Source organism: Papio anubis, chromosome 14, assembly GCF_008728515.1.
Source record: "Papio anubis isolate 15944 chromosome 14, Panubis1.0, whole genome shotgun sequence".
NCBI classification, from domain to species: domain Eukaryota; kingdom Metazoa; phylum Chordata; class Mammalia; order Primates; family Cercopithecidae; genus Papio; species Papio anubis.
In genome coordinates this window covers 82298995-82325814 of record NC_044989.1, presented here as the reverse complement: position 1 = coordinate 82325814, position 26820 = coordinate 82298995, and the positions used below count along the sequence as shown (strand labels likewise).

Sequence of the window (26820 nt, the reverse complement as noted above, 5' to 3'; positions counted from 1 at the left end):
TCAGGATTCAACATGAGGTGCTTTATCCAGTAGGGTAAAATGGAGTGGGAAGAGTGAAAAGAAAGGAAAGACAGAATTCTAAACAACTGGACTGTGACACAGTGAGAGTAAAATTATTACTTCTAAACACAACCTGCTGGAGAACCAGAACTTATACATACTTACCAGCTATGTTGCCTTGGCTTTAGAGGTTCAAATGGTAAAATTTCACAGTTAGAAATTCAGAATTTAGATACTGAACTGTATATAGCAGAAACTCTAGTAACAATATTTATGGCACACTATGTAAATAGCTATAGTAATATCTGGATATAAAAATGAATAAGCCATATATAAAAAAATTAAAAGGTCACATGTAGTTTCCTTAGAATTCACTGTGCTTGCTAAGCAAGTAGTAGGCAGATATATATGCTAAGAAAATATTCTTTTTAACCTTGTAATTTTTTTAACCCTGGAAAAATGTAAAAGCTAAATTAGTTATGTATTGCTACATAACTAATTATGCCAAAATGTAGTGGCTTAAACTGGAAACATTTACTGTCTTAGTTTCTCTCTGGCTTGGAGTGTCTCATATAATTTCCAATAACCTGTCCACTGGGCTTCAGTCATCTGAGACTTAACTGATGATGGATGGCCTGCTTTCTGATGGGTTACTCACTTGGCTCTTAGCTGGAGGTCCCAATTTCTTGTTATACGGACCTCTTCTCAGAGCAGCCTGTGTTTTCAAGACTGGGAAGCTGTGTTTACTGGCATAAGTGACCCAAGAGAAAAATAGTAACCAAGACAGATGCCACAGAACCTTTTTACAGCCTAGTCTGGGAAGTCACACTCTGTTACATATGCTTCATTCTATTCATTAGAAACAAGTCACTCCACACTCAAGAAGAAGGGTAAACATCCCCATCTATCACAATATACATGATCTAAAATACAGAGTAAGAGAGGAAGAAAAGGGAAGATGAGACTACATTTTATAATAGCAAAAACATCTAAGAATAGTTCATTCACTGTGCATGTGGTACGGGTCAGAATCACATTCACATACTGAAACTGAGATTGGTGGTAGAAGCTATAGGTTACTATTTTTTTCCTTTAAAAAGAAAAATTTAGACAAGTTGAGTTTAGCAAGGTTTATTTGAGTAAAGAATGATTCGTAAATTGAGCAGCACCCTGAACCAGTTCAGGTGGCTCCATACAGCAACATAAGCAGACACTATTTATAGACAGAAAAAGGAAGTGATATACAAAAACAGCTTGATTGGTTACAGCTCAGCATTTCCTTATGTGGGTGTGATGTGATGAGGCATTTGCCTTATATGCACATATTCTATCAGTTAGAAGTCTGTGATTGGCTGAAACTTGATTGGCATGATTGGCTGAGACTTGGCTGTCTGCTACAAGATATAGTCTTAAGATAGTTTTCAGTCTGCTAAGTATGGAAGCAGCTCTTGTCCACATTTGATTTAACACTCTCAAACTTTTGGCACTCCTTGGATAAGATCTTGGACAAGTCACTTTTTTTTTTCTGTAAAATCCTCAGTTTCCTCATCTATAAATCAAGATAGAGTACAGTGATTGTTTTTTTCCAGCTGTAATATTTTCACAGTTGAGCTGCAAGAAGGGGAGGAAAGATTTAAGGTAAGTGCACCTAGATCATGACAGATATATTTTTTTGAGTTGGAGTCTCACTCTTTTGCCCAGGTTGGGGTGCAGTGTCACGATCTTGGCTCACTGCAACCTCCACCTCCATGGTTCAAGCAATTCCCCTGCCTCAGCCTCCCGAGTAGCTGGGATTACAGGTGCATGCCACCACGCCTGGCTATTTTTTTTTTGTATTTTTAGTAGAGACGGAGTTTTGCCATGTTGGCCAGACTGGTCTTGAAACCCTGACCTCAGACCATCAGCCTGCCTTGGCCTCCTAAAGTGCTGGAATTACAGGTGTGGGCCACCATGCCCAGCCAACAGATTACTTTTTTTTTTTTTTTTTTAAGAAATAATCTGCATTTGGCCTTTGATGTATTGCTGGATATATATATGTGTATATTGCAGAACAAACTATACCTAAAAATGTTTGACTCAAATTATTCTCTAAAATGATTCTATGGATTAGTGAACTCAGATGAATTCATTTGATTGGAGTCAGAGCTGAAGGTTTGCCTACACAGCACATAGAAGGCTGACTCACAATTGATGTTTACTGTCACTGGCTGGAGTTCAGGGCAGGCAACAAGACACTCGCATGTTCTCTCTAAGTGACTAGGAGTTCTCACATATTGCTGCTAGATTTTCAAAAGCCAGAAAACAGAAGATTCTCGGTCAGTTTAGGGCTATACATAGGATTGTCACAATGTCACTTTCTCTTTATGCTACTGGCCACTTAGATTCTATGAAGTGAAGTTACAAACCTCATCTCTCAATGAGAGAGTTGTAAGGTCACAATACAGAAGGAAAAGAAGGAAGAGAGATATTTCCGCAAATATCTTTGGAAAATACAATAGACCACAATATAGTTAAGTGACAGACATAAGGATCCTTTCTTCACAGATTCTGAAAATATTTGCATTACAAATAGGAGTCAGTTGTGAATCCTAATGTTGCCTATAAATAATCATTGATCACTGCTGGTGCATGGTCAGGAGAGGTGATTTAGCACTTCTTAGGTTGCAAATTTATGAGTTAAAACATAGCCAACACAATTAGGTTATCAATGTGGTCCACTAAAATAATTTGGGGTTCATATAACTCTTTGAGAAATTTTCTTGTGAACGCATGTATGTGTTTGTGTGTCTGTGAACATAATCTATTTACTTTCCAAGCACTTAATTGTCACACACATTTAGCAAAATTACTAGTGAACAAGTTGACTTTTGTTTTCTTGAAATTGTTATTTAAATCAACAGTCAAAATTATAAATCCATAGATAACAAAGGTATTTTATAGTATATTTCCATAGAAAGTTAATTAGGCTTCAAGTTTTTATAATTTTCCCTTATATCTTGGCTACTTAACAAGCATATTTATAGCTCTACGTTTACTATGACAAATTCTAACTAACTTTGCCATTTTACTTCAGCTCTGTTTAAATAGTCACTCTGCATTATTAGGTCCCCAAACTTATAAAAAAATTGTGATGGCTTTGTCAAAAGTGAGGTTTTAGCTTCTAGAAGACCATGAAAAGTAGAAAATCTGTAATTAGATAAGGAGTTAACAGTAGAATTTTTAATGCTGCTTTTGCAGATTATTCTTCCTCCTTTATATTAAGTTTTCAATCTATGTTTTGAAATACATGTGTAAAATCCTTTAAGTTCATATTTGGCTAAGACTATAGATGCAGACAGATCAACTCCTTAAATGATGTGTGGAGATTCCATTTCTAGCAGGAGAAGATGAGGTCGGTATGACCAACCTTCCCAGAGAGAGCAACTGGAAAATTAGACAAAAATTAAAACAAACACATTTTAAAACATAGGAAATTTTTCCATAGTAATAAGAAACTGTGATGCCAAGATCAACAGAGGGAAACTTGAGTAGCTGACCTTAACTTTTGCATTTTTCTAGGAGACAATTGTTAATACTGAGGATGATTGCTAAGAAGATAAGCAGGGTATTCGGATTTGTGGGGCTGGTGGTACAAAAATTATAGATCACAGCCTACGATGACATATTAAAATAAGAACAATAACTACATCAACAAACACAGCAGATCCAGATAAAAGAATGATCAGACACAAAAAACAAATGAGAATTGTGTTCTAGGAAATAAAATACAAGATGAATAATTTCATGAGATAATGGAATAACTATAGAGAAAGATCAAATAGGATATCTAGAATTTTAAAAATATAAGTAAAATTTAAAGATAACTAAAGACAAAATTAACTTGGAAACATATCAGAAAATAATATCTAAATTGAAGCATAAAGATATAATGGAATGACAAATAATACAAGGCAATAGATTACAGAAGTCATTTAGAGAAAAAAATTTAGTCTCAAAAATTTGTTATCAGAGTCCCAGAAGGAGAAGAAACAGATAATGAGGCAGAAGCAATCCTTGAGGACATTAGATACGAATTTTACAAAAAGAAATATCAAAAGCCAGATTCAAAAAGCACTGCAAGTATTAAACAAAATATAAACAAAAACAGTGGGAATGTCATATTAAAACTGCTAAAAAGCAAAGACAAAAACATTAAAATCAGAAGAAATGCTGAATTTAGCCTGTTTAGATGACAGACTTAAAAGCTGAGAATACTACACTTTTCCAAAGAGAAGAATCACAAAAATATTTTAACTTTAAGAGTTTAGTGGGAAGATATTTTTTTTTGTGGGGATTAAGAACATAGTGGACTATGGGTACAAGTCTTAGAAAGTGGTATATATCACTCTGATAAGTTATGAAAATCATAGATTACCCCCTGTGGTTTCTGATAATCTAAGAAATAGATTTCAGTAGGAAGAATTAACACCTGTAACGAAAAGAAAGAAATCATTAAGATTCATGTTATGTAGAGGACACCTAATTGTATACATTAGTATTTCTTTACATTTTATTCTATATGATGTTTAAATATCTTGCAGTTCATTAGTTTCAGAAAGAACCCTATTGTTAAAGTATAATTAAGTAGTTAAGCGTATTAAGCTTGTTTGTGGGAAGCTATGATTATAAAAATTCTGGATGGTAAATCAAAGCAATCACATCTCCTTGTGTCGAGTAATCTGCATAGCAAGTATCTTAACTAAAAAAGAAATAGGGTTGAAGAGCTGGTCATGAGAACCTAAGTCTATAATGAGATGAAATATACTTTGGTTTTAAGATGCAGATTAAAAAACAAACAGCTTGTTTTTGAAAGTCAGACAGTTATTTTCTTATAAAAACCAATTTTTAACTAAGGAAGACATTAAAACTTAGCCAACACATATCTCATACTGTAATGCAATTTCTTTTATTGTGCTCCCATTTTAATACTTTAGTTTCTGTGTGTAATCACCATTTATTCAAATATTTCTTTTCCATTAGTCTACTCGGCAGCAAATGAGAAGCAATTAGTGATATAGATATCATCAGTTTCTTCATTTTATAAGTAAAAATGTGAGGCTCAGAGTGCAAGGCCTGAGGTTATGGGCTCAGAATTTTACACACATAGGATTGTAGCAGATGTTTTCTTGCTATAAATCTTGACGTTTTTCACAACAATGAAGGTTTTTTGCTTGCATATTCAAATCACTATTGAGTACATATTGAATTTTTTTTAAAGTGAGCATGGTGCCTGACGACATAATTTGAGACAAGCTATTAGAGCTAAGAGACAGCTAGAACTAAGATATAAATATCATCAAAAAATGTGTTTTCAAGTAAACTTTAAAAATAAATATTTAATTCACTACATAAATTTAAGTATATATGGCTGGAAATAGGAAATGATCAAATATAGAGATTTGGGCTAATTTCCTCATAGGTTGCGGGTACTGTGTTAAGATCAAACTGAAGATCAAATTTCTTTGTTTTTTTTTTTTCCATTAGAACTTTTTCATACTCCAGATATTTTTGACTAGTGATTTTTAATTGAACTCTGACTAGTTCAATTAAACTGGCTTAGGATCTCTGAGGTGCAGTCAGACTCTAGGCTGGGGCTGCAGTTATCTGGGACTGGAGGATCAACTTCGAGCTCATTCACAAAATTGTTGGCAGGACTTACCTCTCCTCCACAGCTATCAGAGAATTCAGTTTCTTACCACTTGGGCCACAACAGCAATGTTATATGTTGAAGCTGTTTCCCACAAAGCAAGTGACCAGAGAGAGAGGGAACAAACATGAGAACACCTAAGACATTTATAGCCTAATCTGAGAAGTGAGGCATCTTCACGTCAGGAATATGCTATTGGTCACATAGACCAACGATGGTATAATATGGAAAGGGACACAGAGGGTGAAAGTTCCAGGAGGCAGGAATCATTATAGGTTAAGTAGCAGCAGGACAAAGTCAAATCCTTTAAATGAGCTCTTAGGATCTATTAATATCTTCTTTTACATTTCAGTTTTATATTTAACACATTCCCTAAATTTTAGCAGTACGTAATTTTTCTGGAATATCTTAATTCTAATTTAAGACATATTTTATCTATAAAATGTATTTAATATAGTATATAATAAAAAGAGCTTGTTTTAAATATAATACAATTACGAAACCTAAAAAATGTAAAGTTTGCTTAATAGCATGCAATTTCCAGACTGTTTGGTTTTTCTGACTTGTTTCTCCAGTCCGTAAAACTCCACATTATACATTACCTACCCTTGTGGTCATCTCTGATTTCCACCTATTAAAATGGAAAAACTGTTCCTCTTCCTAGGAAATGTCAATCTGTTTATTAGTGCTCTGAATTTTATTTGAATTTTATCTTCTCAGATCCTTCATCTATCTCTTGCAATGATTAATTTTATGTATCAACTTGACTGGGTTGCTGATGCCTAGATATTTGGTTAAATAAGAGTCTGGGTGTTTGTGAGGTTTTTGCTGGATGAAATTAACATTGGAATCAGTAGACTGAGTAAACCAGATTGCCCTCTGTACTGTGGGTGGGCCTTCTCCAATCAATTGAAGACCTGAATAGAACAAAAAGGCAGAATAAGAGGGAACTCCTGCTGCCTGACTGCTTTAGCTGGACTTTGGTCTTCTCCAGGCTTCAAATTCTAACTGAAACATTGGCTCTTCTTGGATCTCGAGCCTGCTGGTTTTCAGCCTGGAACTTAAGCCGTCAAGTCTCCTAGATCACATGCGTTTGACTAGGACTGAAACATACATCAGCTTTTCTAGGTCTACATCTTGCCAACTGCAGATCTTGGGACTTCTCAGCTTCCCTAATGTGAGTCAATTCCTTGCTCTGTTGGTTCCGTTTCTCTGGGAAACCTTGACTAAAACATCTCTTTTTTTTTTTTTTGCATCATCACATTCTTCTCTACTAAACCATTTCCACTGGCAAATAAACAAGCTCTCGCATCTCTGCCTTTAACCTCAGTTTCTCCTTCTGTTTACTGTTCCACTTGTTCTTACTCCTTAGGTCTACTACTCTGCCTTTTTTTTTTCTTTGTTTCTAGGAGTGTGATGTGAAGGAAATGGGGTAGAAGGAAAGGAGGTAGAGATGGTACAGGAATTCAAAGCTTTAGGTGAGAAATCCAGGTGATAACTAAGCATATCACCTATTCTTAGGAAAATTCGAAATATACAGAAAATTTTCCTTTTGCCATTTATTTATCTGTAATTTTACTAAATTGACCTGAGGCAAACATTTATTTCCCTAGCTTAAGTCTATAGATTTTCTTTTTTCCTTTTCTTAGAGAAAAGGGTACTTAGTATCTCCTGATTCTTTTCCTTTTTTTCTATATTTAAGAAAATGTCCTCCAGACAAATAGAAAAGTTTTTAAACACCAAGATTTTCTAAGCTTGATTTTAAAACTGTTCATCATAGGACCTTGATGTAGCATGCCAGCATAACCACAAAATGTATGTCGGCTCACGCACTAAGACCCCAACGACATAGGCAAGAGCAGAGAATACATAAACACACTGACATTTGGATTCAAACAAGGTGAAAATGTTATTTCCAGATGACATATTTTGCCTTAATACAAAGATATCATTGAAAGTCATGTTCAGAGGATGACACTGCTCAGTGTAGCAGACCCCATGGGTTGATGGCAGCTGTTTGACAAGTATTCAACTGTCTCTCTAAGCAGAAGTTATGTCTACTTTGTCTTTTGGAGAATGGTGTTAAAATGGCACCCATGTGTTGTGTTGGGTAGCTGATGATGCTCTTTTTGACTCTGAATATTACCTTTTGCCTCTACTTTTTATCAAGAGTAATGTTTTATAGAAGTGGTGGCAAGATGCCAGCAAATGAAAGAGATATAATGACTAATTTATAAGCAACCTAATAGCTTGACTTACACTTGAGTTTCATTTCTATTGGTAAATGGATGTTAGGCAAAGAACTGATTCATATCCTGATACTTCTTCAGTGTTATCTTTATTGAGTTATCTTGCTCTTCTGGTCTGTTTTATTTACAAAATGAAACAGTACTTACCTCATCTTATTGTGAGGAATATAGACTACATGTATTTAGTATATAAAGTATGTATAAGTATATAGCCTAGCATAATCTCATATTTTAGTTTATATTAAGAAGCTTAGTAAAATCTAATCAATATAGTTATAATAAAATTTTAAATATCCTTATGTGTTTAATCTTTGCTCAGTAAATAATTTTAATTTCATTAATTTGAAAAACATACATAAGTTTTACCATCTTAATCAATTTTAAGCATACAGGTCAATAGTGTTAAATACATTCATATTTTTGTGGAATCATCTCCATTAATCTGCAGAACTGATTTCATCTTGTAAAAGCTGAACCCTCTATACCCATTGAACATTAACTCCTCACGCCCTCTGATATAGCTTGAATATATGACCCTGCCAAATCTCACATTGAATTGCAATCCCCGTTGTTGGACATGTGGACTGGTGGGAGGTCATGGGTCACGGGGGTGGATCCCTCATTTCTTGATGCTGTCCTCACAACAGTGAGTGAGTTAGTTATCAGGAAACCTGTTTTTTTAAAAGTATGTAGGACCTCCCCCACCTTCTCACCATGTAAGACACTCGCTTTCCCCATTGCCTTCTGCTATTATTTTCCTTTTTATTTTCTTTCTTTCTGTTCTTTCTTTCCTTTATATATATTTTGAGATGGAGTTTCTCTCTGTTGTCCAGGCTGGAGTGCAATGGCAAAGTCTTGGCTCACTGAAACCTCTGCCTCCCGGGTTCTAGGGATTCTCCTGCCTCAGCCTCCCAAGTAATTGGGATTACAGGCATGTGCCACCATGCCTGGCTAATTGTTTTTTGTGTTTAGTAGAGATGGAGTTTCACAATGTTGGTCAGGCTAGTCTCGAACTCCTGATTCAGGTGATCCACCAGCTTCGGCCTCCCAAAGTACTGGGATTACAGGGGTGAGCCACCGTGCTGGGGCCCTTCTGCCATTATTCAAAGCTTCATGAGGCCTTGGCAGATGCCAGCACCATGCTTCCTCTACAGCAGAACCATGAGCCTTTTTCCTTTATAAAGTACCCAATATCTGGTATTTCTTTATAACAATGTAAGAACGGCCCAGTACACTCTCCTTCCCCAAACTCCTGCCAATCAGTAAACTTTGTCTCTATAAAGCTGACTACTCTTGGTACCTCGAATAAATGGAATTACACAGTTTGTCTTTTAGCTAGATTAAGAAAAATGACCTCAAAGCTTGTTCATGTTACAGCATATTTCAAAATTATTTCCTTCCTCTTTAAGGCTGAAAAATATTTCACGGTATGTCCATACCACAATTTGATTATCCAGTCATCTATTGATGAACATTTGGGTTGTTTCTACCTTTTGGCTATTGTGAATAATGACAATTTCAGTGAGGATTGAAACAATGGCTCCTCACCTGTGTCTGTATCTCTTCAATCAGAAGAAGCAATTAGTAATCAGAGCACTGATACCTGATGTTTGGAGGTTAGGATCCTTATTGTTCACCCTGGCTCCCACAAACCATGTGCAAGCTGCTTCAGGAAGAGCCACACAGCTTCCTACCATGGCTAGGATTGGGGATGAGTAGACACTACCCAATCAAAAACTGAAACTCACCAAAATAAACAATTTACTATGCAAACCATCCCTTGGAAGTAGTAAGACGTGCACTTCGTATTTTCTTCATATTTATTCAATTCAGAACTTCAAAACAGTGACATCAAACAGATTCTGCCAGTACAGTTGCTGTCTAGGTGGGGAAACACATTTCTCGAGCTTTCCACTCTGCGGTCTTCCCAGAGTCATTTCCTCAGTAACTATTTTGGGAAAAATAAATTTAATAAAAATAAGCAACTTGCATTTTTTCTTCACATTTATTTAATTAATTCATTCATGGATTGAAGGTGTGCCATTTGATAGGCCTCCAGGACACTGAGGCAAATAAGTAATACAGCCTTCTAGTTTCCAGAAGTTTTAAGTCTAATAAGAGAGAAAGATAAGCAAACAACTGCAACACTGTGTGAATAGAACTTTAATTGAATACTGCAAAGGTTGAAGCTACATGCCTTCCTCTTGGGTGTGAGGGGTAGATGTTAGAGAGCAGAAAATATTTCATTTAATGCACTATCTCCTACATATAAGTAATTGGTAAAACAAGGATACCCCTTCTTCTGCCTTTCCACTTGGGCTGCTTTGCCATCTCCAAGATCCTGTAAAGGAAGCAAACACGTATTAAACGTGGGAAACTGGGTAAACCATTAGTTTTTACTTTTAATGTAAAAGTTTTTACATTCTGTTTAATCTCTTTACCTGTCTTTTTCGATAGTCCACTGACTTAAGCTATATCTTTTCTTTTTAATTCTAGTCTTCCTTTCTCATGCTCATGAATTTATTCATCAATTTATTAATTCTATAAACATTTGTTGAGCACCTAGTATGCTCCAAGCACAATGCTAGACATTTTGCTACTATCTGGCAATAGAATGGCAATAAAGACAACTTGAAAATATTCTCTGTACCATGCAGCTTGTAGTCTAGTGAGAAATATAGACATTAAATAAGTAAATCCAAGATGAATGCCATGTTTTACTTTCTGTCTCTGACACAAATCAGACACATGGCAAATTAAATGTTTTTATAGGTTCTGTGTTCTAATGGACTCAAAAAATAGGACAAGTATGATTCTCTTTAAAAATTCCATTGAATGCTGCTAATTTTGTACCACCAGCCCATAAATACATTATTATTATTTTTATCCAATTTCTACATCTTGCCTGAGGTGGCACCTTGTCAATTGAGAAAGGCCTTTGCAGCTCAGTTTGCTGTATTCCTCATTCTTCCACAAAGGATGGGCATGTAATCTGTTCAGAGCCTCACTGGCTCCTATTCTTATTATCCTGGACCAAATCTAGTTTTATACAAGGCCCAGGAATCAGGCCTTCACTGGAGGCAGCTTTGGAGAGCTTCTGACATCTCTGTTTCACAATGTTCTACATACACTCAGTTTTTGTCCACTCACCAGGGACAGAAGCAGAACATGGTGCGACATCATGAACGGCATTATTTAGCAATGAGTGAGGAGGACACCCCTAGAGAAGTATATAATTTTAAACTGGAAAAAAAAAATGATCAAGATCCATGGGTGTGAAGAAAACAGCAGCAGCAGATGTTGTAAAACACAGGTAAGAAAGAAAGGTGACAGCTGAGAATGAATTCATTTTCCTCCAAAGCCTTATGTCCTTACTCAATCATGCCAGATGGAGAAGCAATCTCCAAGACATAAGGTCCTGTTGGTCTCACTGCCCTTATCACAAGAGAACTAGTTAAAAATGCTTTCCCAAAGCAGTATAATGATAAAAGTAAATGCAATGTTTCATTTATTAATCAAGATTAGATTTATCTCACTCATTTGAGACAGCAAGCTGTGATGGAAAATAGCAGACTTTGGGTTACAGAGACATGGCTTTGAATCCTAATTATTTTAATTGCTACCTGAATGACCTTGATGGAATTTTTCTTTCTGAGACTTGGTATTCTCACTTACAAAAGAGTAAGAGCTCACATTGATTGAGGCCTTACCTTGAGCTGGACATTATGCTAATCAAATTGTTTTATTGTCCCATTTAATTCTTTTTAAAAAATATTTGCCCTATGTACTCTTTGCTGGTTTCTATAAAAGAAAATAGAAGATAATTTAAGGAGTTTAATTAACTTGCAAAAGTCGGCAACCAAATGTAGAAGTTAGGGGACTGAGTGATCCAGGAAGATGTGCCTGAGTTCAAATCCCAGATTCATCATATTAGATTGAACATCTTTTTAAACCTCCTTGTACCACAATTTCTTCATAGATAAAAGCAGGTATTGAAAATAGCTGCATTATATAATGTCTATGGAAGTAGATGTGATAGTATAAGTGTTTTTTTTTTTTTTTTTAGTTTCATTGCTAGAATATAACTGTTCAATATGTTAATAGTTTTAGTAGTTTATTATTGTTACTATTTTTATATTGAATCAATCAGTGTCTAAGAAATATCTAAATTTAAATCTAGGTCTGTTGCCCTTGAAAGCCCACGCCATACTCACCTACACTGGTGAGTGTTCTTGTTGAGGGTTAAATGCTAGAGTAATTAGTGGAAATCTTGGCAGTTATTAGGTGCGAAATACTTTGATTCCTCCTAGACTCTCTTTATTTTCCCTTCTAGCTGACAAGAGAATAAAATCTTGGATTTGATGAGGGCTGCACATCTCTCTTTTAAGTTTTTCGATAAATTTCTCCAATTTCCATTGTATTCTTCAGGTGTCTGTGTTCTGTTTTGTTTTCCAAACCATTTCCTGGATTTTTTATCCCTATTCTACCTTGTAAATATTGATGATATTCCGGTTTACATACTTGGTACAATTCTCTTCTTTTTGTTTTCTCATACCAATTATATATTAATTGCTCTGTCAAATACACAATAAATATGAACTGAGTACGATACTTTATTCAAAAGGATTATTGAAAATGGTTGGGGGAAGGGACTATTGTCATAGAAAAATGAGGGCTATTGCAGTAGGGAGAACATTAAAACCAGAAAATACGAGTTTATCAAAAGTTAGAAGGGTTTTGTTTTTGTTTTTTTAATGAGAAAGAGTAAACAAAGATCAAAAGAACCAAGTGTGGAAGTGAGATGAACAGTGTCATGATTCAGCAGATAAGGGAGTGCTTTCTTGAGGCCAGCCTATTGTGAGTGACTGTTGAAGATGGGATGTATGTTGTCATAGACTAAGGTTACTAAAAGATAAAGGACTTGGAGGAAACAGAATCTTAAGCAGAGGTTGGTTACCATTTTGTTTAGATTGATCAGTGGGGACAAAGAATTTACTAATACTTTATCTGGCAAAGGATGGGAATTTGGAACAACCTTGTCTGATCTTGTCATAGGTAAATAAGGAAGCATATTTGAGTCTCATCCAAGTCACTTAGTAAGGGTGGTTCTTGTCAGTAAGCCATTTCCAAAAACATAAAAAGTGAAAAGATTTTTTGACCTTCTGTTTTTCAGGATCACAGAGCTCGGGTCAATTTCAACAATGTCTAATTTAAAACATGATTTCCACATATGCCTAAGTATGTCAGAAAGACATGTTAAAAACTTAAGGCAAATTTAACTTAATAGAGTTTAATTGAGTAAAGAATGATTCATAAATCAGACAGCCTCAACAACCAGGATAGATGCAGAGCAACTTTGGGGCTGCTACGTGGTCAGACAACATTTATGGACAGAAAAAGGAGCATGATGTATGACGCAGAGAAAATGGAAATGGGGTACAAAAGCAGCCAGACTGGTTACAGTTCAGTGGCTGCTTTTTGAACATGGTTTGAACAGTTGGCTGCCTGTGATTTGACCACTCTGTGATTAGCACAAGGGTAGGTTATAGTCTGTTTATATATCCAGTTGTTAGAGTTCATTATGTATGGAGAGAACTGTTGGCCAAACTTAAAATATGTAAGAGGGCAGCTTTAGGCTAAACTTTATTTAATAGACATCACAACCCTGGAATGACATAAACAGTTCTATTCAACATTTCCAAAATTAAAATCATCTTTACTGATAAAATTTATATTATTTTTGGATTTTTTTTCTTTTCTTAGTGGCACCTAGTTACCTAACATAGAAATGTGAAAATGAAAAGGAAGGAAAAAGGAGAACGGCTTTAGCTAATCCATCCTCTCCTCAGTGTCTCATACAGTCAACCTTCTGTAACTACAGGTTCTATATCCATGGGTTCTGCATTCACAAATTCAACTACAGATTTAAAGTGTCCATGGGGAAACAAACATAAATCCAATATAATTAAAAATAATACAAATAATATATAATAGAGTATAACAACTATTTACATAGCATTTACATGATATTAGGTATTATAAACACAGTAATCTAAAAATCATTTCAAATATACAGTAGGATATACATGGTTCATATGCAAACACGATACAAAGCTATAAAAGGGAATTGAATGTTTGTAGATTTGGAAATGGGATTCAGCTTCCTGGAACCAATCCTCCAGACATATTGAGGGAAGACTGTATTTAACATATGAATTATTATAGATGAACAAGAAGGAGATAGGCAAGTAAAAACACACTTTTAAATTGAGCAAGAAGTATGTGGAAACAAATAACTAGAGTATTATAATAGTAGGAAGCTCAGTAATAAACAGACATTTTCTAGAAATATATATTGAGCTGGGCATTTTGTAATTTTTATAAAACCTTTTTTCTTACTGAAAATACAATATATTCTTATCAAATATATTTAATAAAAAGCATATATACACATAGAAATGTGTAATAAAACAAGATCACTTTACATATGTATTTTGTAACTGCCATTCTTCTAGTTAAGAATGTGTAATGCCTATTTTCCAGTGACATGTAAAATTATTTAGTGGTATCATTTTGAGATTTCGTGCTTTGTTAAAATACAGCCAGAGGGGGCCGGAGCAAGATGGCCGAATAGGAACAGCTCCTCTCCAGCTCCCAGCATGAGCAACACAGAAGACGGATGATTTCTTTTTTTGTTGTTTTTTTGAGACACAGTCTCACTCTGTCGCCCAGGCTGGAGTGCAGTGGCATGATCTCGGCTCACCGCAAGCTCCACTTCCCGAGTTCACGCCATTCTCCTGCCTCAGCCTCCTGAGTAGCTGGGACTACAGGTGCCTGCCACCGCGCCTGGCTAATTTTTTGTATTTTTAGTAGAGACGGGGTTTCACCGTGGTGTCGATCTCCTGACTTTGTGATCCACCCACCTTGGCTTCCCAAAGTGCTGGGATTACAGGCATGAGCCACCGTGCCGGGCCCAGGATGGGTGATTTCTGCATTTTCAACTAAGGTACCGGGTTCATCTCACTAGGGAGTGCTGGACAATCAGTGCTGGTCAGCTGCTGTAGCCCGACCAGCAAAAGCTGAAGCAGGGCAAGGCATTGCCTCACCTGGGAAGCACAAGGGGGAGGGAAATCCCTTTTCCCTCTGAGACACACAACACCTGGAAAATTGGGTAACTCCCACCCCAGTACTGTGCTTTACCAAGGGTCTTAGCAAATGGCACACCAGGCGATTATATCCCACACCTGGATGGGAGGGTCCCATGCCCGCGGAGCCTCCCTCATTGCTAGCACAGCAGTCTGCAATCTAACGGCAAGGCACCAGGAGGCTGGGGGAGGGGCACCCACCATTGCTGAGGCTTAAGTTGGTAAACAAAGCCGCTGGGGAGCTCGAACTGAGTGGAGTCCACAGAAGCTCAAGGAGGCCTGCCTGTCTCTGTAGACTCCACCTCTGGGTACAGGGTACAGCTAAACAAACAAACAAAAGCAGCAGAAACCTCTGCAGATGCAAACAACCCTGTCTGACAGCTTTGAAGAGAGCAGTGGATCTCCCAACATGGAGGTTGAGATCTGAGAACAGACAGACTGCCTGCTCAAGAATATTCAACATTCTTAAAAGAATTTTCAACCCAGAATTTCATATCCAGCCAAACTAAGTTTCATAAGTGAAGGAGAAATAAAATCCTTTACAGATAAGCAAATGCTTAGATTTTGTCATCATCAGGCCTGTCTTACAAGAGACCCTAAAGGAAGCACTAAACATGGAAAGGAACAACTGGTACCAGCCATTGCAAAAACATGCCAAAATGTAAAGACCTTCAATGTTAGGAAGAAACTGCATCAGCTAACGAGCAAAATAACCATTTATTATCATAATGACAGGATCACGTTCACACGTAACAATATTAACCTTAAATGTAAATGGACTAAATGGTCCAATTAAAAGACACAGAATGGCAAATTGGATAAAGAGTCAACACCCATCTCACATGCAGAGACACACATAGGCTCAAAATAAAGGGATGGAGGAAGATCTACCAAGCAAATGGAAAACAAAAAAAACAGGGGTTACAATCCTACTCTCTGAGAAAACAGACTTTAAACCATCAAAAATCAAAAGAGACAAAGAAGGCCATTACATAATGGTAAAGGGATCAATTCAACAGAAAGAGCTAACTATCCTAAATATATATGCACACAATACAGGAGCATGCAGATTCATAAAGCAAGTCCTTAGAGACTTACAAAGAGACTTAGATTCCCATATAATAATAATGGGAGACTTTAACACCCCACTGTCAGCATTAGACAGATCAATGAGACAAAAAGTTAACAAGAATATCCAGGAATTGAAGTCAACTCTGCACCAAGCGGACCTAATAGACATCTACAGAACCCTCCACCCCAAATCAACAGAATATAAAATCTTCTTAGTACCACATCGCACTTACTCCAAAATTGACCACATAATTGGAAATAAAGCCCTCCTCAGCAAATGTACAAGAACAGAAATTATAACAAACTGTCTCTCAGACCACAGTGCAATCAAACTAGAACTCAGGACTAAGAAACTCAATCAAAACCGCTCAACTACATGGAAACTGAGCAACCTGCTCCTGAATGACTACTGGATACATAACAAAATGAAGGCAGAAATAAAGATGTTCTTTGAAACCAATGAGAACAAAGATACAACATACCAGAATCTCTGGGACATTTAAAGCAGTGTGTCGAGGGAAATTTATAGCACTAAATGCCCACAAGAGAAAGCTGGTAAGATAAAAAATTGACACTCTAACATCACAATTAAAAGAACTAGAGAAGCAAGAGCAAACACATTCAAGAGCTAGCAGAAGGCAAAAAGTAACTAAGATCAGAGCAGAACTGAAGGAGATAGAGACACAAAATCCCTCCAAAAAATCAATGAATCCAGGAGTTGGTTTTTTGAAAAGATCAACAAAATTGATAGACCACTAGCAAGACTAATAAAGAAGAAAAAAGAGAAGAATCAAATAGACACAATAAAAAATGATAAAGGGGATATCACCACCGACCCCACAGAAATACAAACTACCATCAGAGAATACTATAAATGCCTCTACGCAAATAAACTGGAAAACCTAGAAGAAATGGATAATTTCCTGGACACTTACACTCTCCCAAGACTAAATCAGGAAGAAGTCGAATCCCTGAATAGACCAATAGCAGGCTCTGCAATTGAGGCAATAATTAATAGCCTACCAACCAAAAAAAGTCCAGGACCAGATGCATTCGCAGCTGAATTCTACCAGAGGTACAAGGAGGAGCTGGTACCATTCCTTCTGAAACTATTCCAATCAATAGAAAAAGAGGGAATCCTCCTTAACTCATTTTGTGAGGCTAACATCATCCTGATACCAAAGCCTGGCAGAGACACAACAAAAAAAGAGAATTTCAGACCAATATCCCTGATGAACATCGATGCAAAAATCCTCAATAAAATACTGGCAAACCGGATCCAGCAGCACATCAAAAAGCTTATCCACCGTGATCAAGTGGGCTTCATCCTTGGGATGCAAGGCTGGTTCAACATACACAAATCAATAAATGTAATCCAGCATACAAACAGAACCAAAGACAAAATCCACATGATTATCTCAATAGATGCAGAAAAGGCCTTTAACAAAATTCAACAGCCCTTCATGCTAAAAACTCTCAATAAACTAGGTATTGATGGAACGTATCTCAAAATAATAAGAGCTATTTATAACAAACCCACAGCCAATATCATACTGAATGGGCAAAAACTGGAAGCATTCCCTTTGAAAACTGGCACAAGACAGGGATACCCTCTCTCACCACTCCTATTCAACATAGTGTTGGAAGTTCCAGCTAGGGCAATCAGGCAAGAGAAAGAAATAAAGGATATTCAGTTAGGAAAAGAAGAAGTCAAATTGTCCCTCTTTGCAGATGACATGATTGTATATTTACAAAACCCCATCATCTCAGCCCAAAATCTCCTTAAGCTGATAAGCAACTTCAGCAAAGTCTCAGGATACAAAATTAATGTGCAAAAATCACAAGCATTCGTATACACCAGTAACAGACAAACAGAGAGCCAAATCATGGATGAACTTCCATTCACAATTGCTTCAAAAGGAACAAAATACCTAGGAATCCAACTTACAAGGGATGTAAAGGACCTCTTCAAGGAGAACTAGAAACCACTGCTCAGTGAAATAAAAGAGGACACAAACAAATGGAAGAACATACCATGCTCATGGATAGGAAGAATCAATATTGTGAAAATGACCATACTGCCCAAGGTAATTTATAGATTCAATGCCATCCCCATCAAGCTACCAATGAGTTTCTTCACAGAATTGGAAAAAACTGCTTTACAGTTCACACGGAACCAAAAAAGAGCCCGCATTGCCAAGACAATCCTAAGTCAAAAGAACAAAGCTGGAGGCATCACACTACCTGACATCAAACTATACTACAAGGCTACAGTAACCAAAACAGCATGGTACTGGTACCAAAACAGAGATATAGACCAATGGAACAGAACAGAATCCTCAGAAATAATACCACACATCTACAGCCATCTGATCTTTGACAAACCTGAGACAAACAAGAAATGGGGAAAGGATTCCCTAGTTAATAAATGGTGCTGGGAAAATTGGCTAGCCATAAGTAGAAAGCTGAAACTGGATCGTCTCCTTATTCCTTATATGAAAATTAATTCAAGATGGATTAGAGACTTAAATGTTAGACCTAATACCATAAAAACCCTAGAAGAAAACCTAGGTAATACCATTCAGGGCATTGGCATGGGCAAGGACTTCATGTCTAAAACACCAAAAGCAATGGCAACAAAAGCCAAAATTGACAAATGGGATCTAATTAAACTAAAGAGCTTCTGCACAGCAAAAGAAACTACCATCAGAGTGAACAGGCAACCTACAGAATGGGAGAAAATTTTTGCAATCTACTCATCAGACAAAGGGCTAATATCCAGAACCTACAAGGAACTCAAACAAATTTACAAGAAAAAAACAAACAACCCCATCAGAAAGTGGGCAAGGGATATGAACAGACATTTCTCAAAAGAAGACATGCATACAGCCAACAGACACATGAAAAAGTGCTCGCCATCACTGGCCATCAGAGAAATGGAAATCAAAACCACAATGAGATAGCATCTCACACCACTTAGAATGGCAATCATTAAAAAGTCAGGAAACAACAGGTGCTGGAGAGGATGTGGAGAAATAGGAACACTTTTACACTGTTGGTGGGATTGTAAACTAGTTCAACCATTATGGAAAACAGCATGGTGATTCCTCAAGGATCTAGAACTAGAAGTACCATATGACCCAGCCATCCCATTACTGGGTATATACCCAAAGGATTATAAATCATGCTGCTATAAAGACACATGCACATGTATGTTCATTGCGGCACTATTCACAATAACAAAGATTTGGAATCAACCCAAATGTCCATCAATGACAGACTGTATTAAGAAAATGTGGCATATATACACCATGGAATACTATGCAGTCATAAAAAAGGATGAGTTTGTGTCCTTTATAGGGACATGGATGCAGCTGGAAACCATCATTCTCAGCAAACTATCACAAGAACAGAAAACCAAACACCACATGTTCTCACTCATAGATGGGAACTGAAAAATGAGATCACCTGGACTCAGGAAGGGGAACATCACACACCAGGGCCTATTATGGGGACGGGGGAGGGATTTCATTGGGAATTATACCTGATGTAAATGACGAGTTGATGGGTACTGACGAGTTGATGGGTGCAGCACACCAACATGGCACAAGTATACATATGTAACAAGTCTGCACGTTATGCACATGTACCCTAGAACTTAAAGTAGTATGATAAAAATAAAATAAAAATAAAATACAGCCAACTAATCAGTATTCTTTTTCACTGGATGTCAGTGTCATTTCCAGTTGTTTTATGTAAATATTTGTATAAATATATATTTTTTCTGGAGGATAAATTCTTAGAATCAAAAGAAATAATCACTTTACCAATAGTAAAGTCAAATTGTCTTATAGGAAACGACTATCACCTTGCATTGTTCAGGAAAAAGATTAAATTGTCTGTTTCCTTTCACAGTCATCTATAAGTATTGTACTTACAAATATATAATTAATTGGGTGGTTACTATACATTTATTTGCCTTGCAAGTTTGAGCCTTTTCTCATCCGTATTGACCATCTGTATTTCAATGTCGTGACGTGATCCACATTCTCACGTAAATGTACCTTATATAGGTGGTTACGTATATAATTTCCTACAAAGCCAAATTTTAAATCCTAATTCAAGACTCTTGCCCTAGCTAGGACTTCCAGTACTATGTTGAATAGGAGTAGTGAAAGTGAGCATTCTTGTCTTGTTCCAGTTCTTAAGGGAAGTGCTTTCAACTTTTTCTCATTCAGTATGATGTTGGCTGTGGGCAAGTTATATATGGGTTTCACTACTTTGAGGTATGTTCCCTCTGAGTAATTTGTTAACAGCTTTTATAAAGGGATGCTGAATTTCATCAAATGCTTTTTCTGCATGTATTGAAATGATCTGTGTTTTTAAAAATATTCTATTTATATTGTGCATCACATTTATTGATCTGTATATGTTGAAACATCCTTGCGTCCATGGAATAAAACCCATTTGTGGCATATTCTTTTTGATGTGCTGTTGGATTTTGTTTCCTGTATTCTGTTGAGGATATTAACCTATAGTTTGCTTTTTGTTGTTGCTTTCTTGCCTGATTAGAGTAATATCAGCTTCATAGAATGAGTTCAGGATGAATCTCTCCTCATTATTTTTGAACAGCTTCAGTAGGATTGGTATCAGTTTGTCTTTGTACACGGTTAAAATGCAGCTATGAATCTGCCTTAAACCTCGGCTGTTTTTCTGGGCATGGAGGGGCAAGTTTTTTATTGCTGATTAAATTTTATGACTAATTATTGGTTTGTTCCTGACTTCTCTTTCTTCCTGGTTTTATCTTGGGAGGTTGTATGTTTCCAGGAATTTATCCATTTCCTCCAGGTTTTCTACTTTTTGTCCATAGAGAAGCACATAGAAATATCTGATCTTTTGTGTTACTGTGGTATCAGTTGTAATGTCATCATTATCATTTCTGAATGTGCTTATTTGAATTTTCTGTTTACCTTTTCATATTGTGTTCTGAGAATTATTTATACATTCTGGACACAAGTTCTTCAGTATTTGATATGCAAGTACTTTCTCAAGTCTGTGTCTTTTTTCATTTTTCTTAGCAGTGTTTTTTGCAGAATAAAGGTTATTTTAATTAATTAATTTATTTTGAGATGGAGTCTTGCTCTGTCACCCAGGTTGGAGTGCAGTGGTGTGATCTTGGCTCACTGCAACCTCCACCTCCTGGGTTCAAGTGATTCTCCTGCCTCAGCCTCCTGAGTAGCTGGGATTACAGGCGCCCGCCACCACACACACACCTAACTTTTGCATTTTTAGTAGAGATGGGGTTTCACCTTGTTGGACAGGCTGGTCTGGAGTTCCTGCCTCGTGGTCCACCCGCCCTGGCCTCCCAAAGTGCTGGGATTACAAGCGTGAGCCATAGCACCTGACTTTATTTATTTATTTTAAAGGAAGAAATTGAGGCAGCAATAAACAGCCTACTAATTTAAAAAAGCCCAGGACTAGATGGACTTTTTTTAGTTGACGGGCTATTATTCTTCTTTGTACCTCTACTAGAGGTGCAAAGAAGAGCTGGCACTATTTCTACTGAAACTATTCCAAAAATTTAAAAGCAGGGACTCCTCCATAACTCATTTTATGAGACCAGCATTATCCTGACATCAAAACCTGGCAGATATACAACACCAAAGATGAAAACTTCAGGCCATTATCCCTGATGAACATCAATGCAAAAATCTTCAATAAAATACTGGCAACCTGAATCCAGCAGCACATTAAAAAGCTTATCCACCACAATGAAGTTGGCTGTATCCCCAAAATGCAAGGTTTAACATATACAGATCAATCAATGTAATTCATCACATAAACAGAGAACTAAAGACAAAAACCACATGATTATCTCAATAGATGCAGAAAAGGCCTTCAATGAAATTCAACATCTCTTCATGTTAAAGCTCTCAATAAACTAGATATTGGAGGAATGTACTTCAAAATAATAAGAGCCATATATGACAAACCCACAACCAACATCATACTAAATGGGCAAAAGCCAAAAGTATTCCCCTTGAAAACCAGCACAAGATAAAGATGCCCTCTCTCACCACTCCTGTTCAACACAGTATTGGAAGTTATGGCCAGGACAATCAGGCAAGAGAAATAAAAGGTATTAAAATAGGAAGAGAATAAGTCAAATTATCTTTGTTTGCAGATGACATGACTCTATAGCTAGAAAACCTCATTGTCTCAGCTCAAAGGCTTCTTAAGCTGATAAGCAACTTCAGCCAAGTCTCAGGATACAAAATCAATGTATAAAATTTTCTAGCATTTATATACACCAAAAACAAGCAAGCAGAGATGCAAATCATGAATGAACTCCAATTCACATTTGCTACAAAAAGAATAAAATGCTAGGAATACAACTAACAAGGGACGTGAAGGAACTCTTCAAAAAGAACTATAAACCACTGCTCAAGGAAATCAGAACACAAACAAATGGAAAAACATTTCATGTTCATGGATAGGAAGAAATGATATATTGAAAATGGCCATACTGCCCAAAGCAATTTATACATTCAATAGTATTGCCATTAAACTACCTTTGACATTCTTCACAGAATTAGAATAAACTATTTTAAAATTCATGTGGAACCATAAGAGAGCCTGTATAGCCAAGACAATCCTAAGCAAAAAGAATAAAGCTAGAGACATCATGCTACCTGACTTCAAACTATACTACAAGGCTATAGTAACCAAAACAGCCTGATACTGGTACAAAAACATAGACTAACGGAACAGAATAGAGAACTCAGAAATAAGACTGAACACCTACATCCATCTGATCTTCAACAAACCTGACAAACAATGGGGAAAGGATTTCCTATTCAATAAAAGGTGCTGGGAGAACTGGCTAGCCACATGCAAATGATTGAAACTGGATTCCTTCCTTACATCTCATACAAAAATTAACTCAAGATGGATTAAGAACTTAAATGCGGAACCTAAAACTGTAAAAACCCTAGAAGAAAATCTAGGCAATACCATTCAAGACATAGGCACAGGCAAAGATTTCATGATGAAAATGCCAAAAACAATTGCAACAAAAGCCAAAATTGACAAAAGGGATCTAATTAAGCCAAAGAGCTTCTGTACAGCAAAAGAAACTATAATCAGACAACCTACACAATGGGAGAAACATTGTGCAATCTTTTCATCTGACAAAGGTCTAATATCTGAGTCTACAAGAAACTTAAGTTTACCAGAAAAAAGCAAACCACATTAAAAAGACAACAAAAGACATGAACAGACACTTCTCAAAAGAAGACTTTCATGTGGCTAACAAACATATGAAAAAAAACTCAACATCACTGATCATTAGAAAAATGCAAATCAAAATCACATTCAGATATACTATCTCAGGCCAGTCATAATGACAATTATTAAAAAGTCTGGAAACAACGGATGCTGGCAACTTTGCAGATAAAAGGAAATGCTTTTACACTGTTGGTGGGAGTGTAAATTTGTTCAAGCATTGTGGAAGACATTGTGAAAATTCCTCAAAGATCTAGAAGCACAAATACCATTTGACCCAGCCATCCCATTTCTGGGTATATACCCAAAGAAATATAAATCATTCTATTGTAAAAACACATCCACACGTATATTCATTGCAGCGCTATTCACAATAGCAAAGATATCAAATCAACATGAATGCCCTTCAGTTATAGACTAGATAAAGAAAATGTGGGACCTATACACCATGGAGTACTGTGCAGCCATAAAAAGAACGAGATCATGTCCTGTGCAGAGACATGGATGGAGTTGGAAGCCATTATCCTCAGCAAACTAACACAGGAACAGAAAACTAAACACCGCATGTTTCTACTTACAAGTGGGAGCTGAATGATGAGAACACATGGACACATTGTGGGGATCAACACACAGTGGGGCATGTCAGAGTGAGGGGGCTGGGAGGGAGAGTATCAGGAAGAATAGCTAATGGATCCTGGAGTTAATACCTAGGTGATGGGTTTGATCTGTGCAGCAAACCACCATGACACACGTTTACCTAGGTAACAAACCTGCACATCCTACACATGTGCCCCAGAACTTAAAAGTTGAAGGAAAAAAATAGTGTATGTGACCTAGGCCTTGGTAATGAATTCTTAAGACATGACACCAAAAGCAATCAATCAAAGGTAAATTTTCTTTCTTTTTAGAGTCAACTTTTTATTTAATTGACACCTTGTATTGCTTATTGGTTGCAATATTATTTAGTTCTACTTCAATCTTTCTTTTTTCTTCCAGGTATAAGTTTGGTTTGTTCTTGAGGAACAGGTATACTTCATAATTTGAACTACAAAGTAAACTCATTATATGATAATACATTTATTGAAATATCTTAAAGCCTTTTACATTATTTTTCTTAATTTTTCAAGTTTTATTTTTAATTGACAAAAGTTGCACATATTCATGAAGTACAATGAGATGTTTCTATAAATGTACAGATTGTGGATTAACATATACCTTGTCTCAAATACTGTTTTGTGGTGAGAACATTTAAAATTCATTCCTTTAGTTGTTTTAAAATACACAATATAGTAGGCCCCCCTCATTCACAGGGCATAACTCAGAAGACCCCCAGTGGATGCCTGAAACCTCCAATAATACCAAACTGTACATATACCGTATGCCTTTTTTTCTATAAATAAATACATATAGTAAACTTTAACCTTTTTCCTTAAAGGACAAACTTTGTGGCTTTTCTTTGGCATATCTGAAATACCATGATCACTACTCTTGCACTTTGGAGCTCTAAGTGTTACTTGAACTATAATATCACAACGAGTGGTCTGATAATCCAGACAGCTACTAAGTGACTAATGGGTGAGCAGCATATTTAGCATGGATGTGCTGGACAAAATGATGATTCATGTCCTCGGCAAGAGAGTGGAATGAGATTTCATTATGCTGCTCAGTACATCCTGTAATTCAAAACTTATGGATTGTGTCTGAATTTTTGTTTAATATTTTTTAACCATGGTTGACCATGAATAACAGAAACCAAGGAAAGTGAAACCACACATAAATGGGCACTACTGTACATTATTTTTAACTATATATACCATGCTGTGCAATAGATCACCAGAACCTAATTCTTCCACTCTAACTGAGCTTATGTAGCCTTAGTGTTTCCTCTAGCCATGACCTCCTATTTTCCCAGCCTTGAGTAACAACTATTCTTCTCTTTTCTTCTATGAGTTCGTTTTTTGTTTTTTGTTTTTTTTATTTTGCACATGTAAGTGAGATCAAGTGGTATTTGTCTTTCTGTGCCTAGCTTATTTTATGCAGTGTTATATATGCTAGTTTCATCCATGTTGTTGAAAATGACAGAATTTCCTGTACTTTTAGGACTGAATGGTATTTCATTGTGTCTAAATACCACAATTTTTAATCCATTCCTCCATTGATGCACACTTCAGTTGTTTCCATATATTTGCTGCTAGGAATAATGCTTCAAAGAGTATGGGAGTACAAACATATTTTTGACATACAGATTTTAATTCTTTGCATACACAGAAATTAAATCATGTATCATATAGTAAATCAATTTTTAGTTTGAGAAACCTTCATATTCTTTTCCAAAATGGCTATATTAATTTCCACGAACAGTATATAAGGTTTTCCTTTTCTTTACATCCTTGCCAATACTTGCTGTTTTTCACGTGTTTGACAATAGCCAACCTAACAGCTGGGAAGTAATATCTCACTATGGTTTTATTTGCATTTCTCTGACTAGAGATGTTTACTGTTTTTTTCATTTATCTGTTGGTTATTTTATGTCATCTTCTGAGGTTCTATTCGATATCTTTACTCAATTTAAATAGTGATTTACTTTTTATTGAGTAACTTGAGTTTCTTTTATCTATTGAATATTAGTCTCTTATTCAAGGTATGATTTCTAAAATTATTTTCTACTTATCTGTAGGTTTTAAGCATCTCTTCACTCAGTTATATCCTCTACTGTGAGAAAGTTTTCTGGTTTGATGCACTCACATTTGTCTATTTTTGCTTTGGTTGTCTGTGGTTTTGGGGTTATGTATAAAAAGTCACTACCCAAACCAATGTCATGGAGTTTTGTATGGTATGTTTTCTTCTAGTAGTTTTACAGTTTCAGATCTTACATTTGTACATTTAATTCATTTTAATTGATTCATATATAAAGGGTAAGAGTCCATTTTCACTCTCTGGGTGTGGATATCCAGTTTTCCCAGTATCGTTTATGAAGAGATTGTGTTTTCTTGGCTTGTCAAAAATCAGTTGAGCACAGATGTGTATGTATGTTTCTGGGAACTCTGGTTAGTCAATGTGTCTTTATGCTAGTACCATTGCTATTTTAATTATAGCTTTGTAATTTAGTAGTATGATATCTTCAGCTTTGTTCTTTTTGGCTAAGATTGGTTTGACTATTCAGGGTCTTTTGTGGTTCCATACAGGTTTTAGGATTTTTTTCATTTCTGTGAAGAATGACATTAGTCATTTTATAGAATTGCATTAAATCTGTTCTTTACTTTGGATATTATAGTAGGGTCATTTTTACAATATTAATTTTTTCCAATCTATGAACATGGGATGTCTTTCCTTTTTTGTGTGTGTCCTTTTTTTTTTCTTTTTTTTTTAAACGTTTTACAATTTT

General features: G+C 36.2%; 1 long non-coding RNA gene across 1 annotated transcript in view; it reads right to left on the bottom strand.

The window, feature by feature from the left end:
- Positions 1–10078: 10078 nt before the first annotated feature.
- LOC110741085 overlaps positions 10079–26820 on the bottom strand; it is a 51912-nt gene continuing 35170 nt past the window's right edge. Inside the window, exon 2 of the long non-coding RNA XR_002516762.2 lies at positions 10079–10276. This is a non-coding gene — a long non-coding RNA (uncharacterized LOC110741085). The remainder of the gene's footprint in view (positions 10277–26820) is intronic.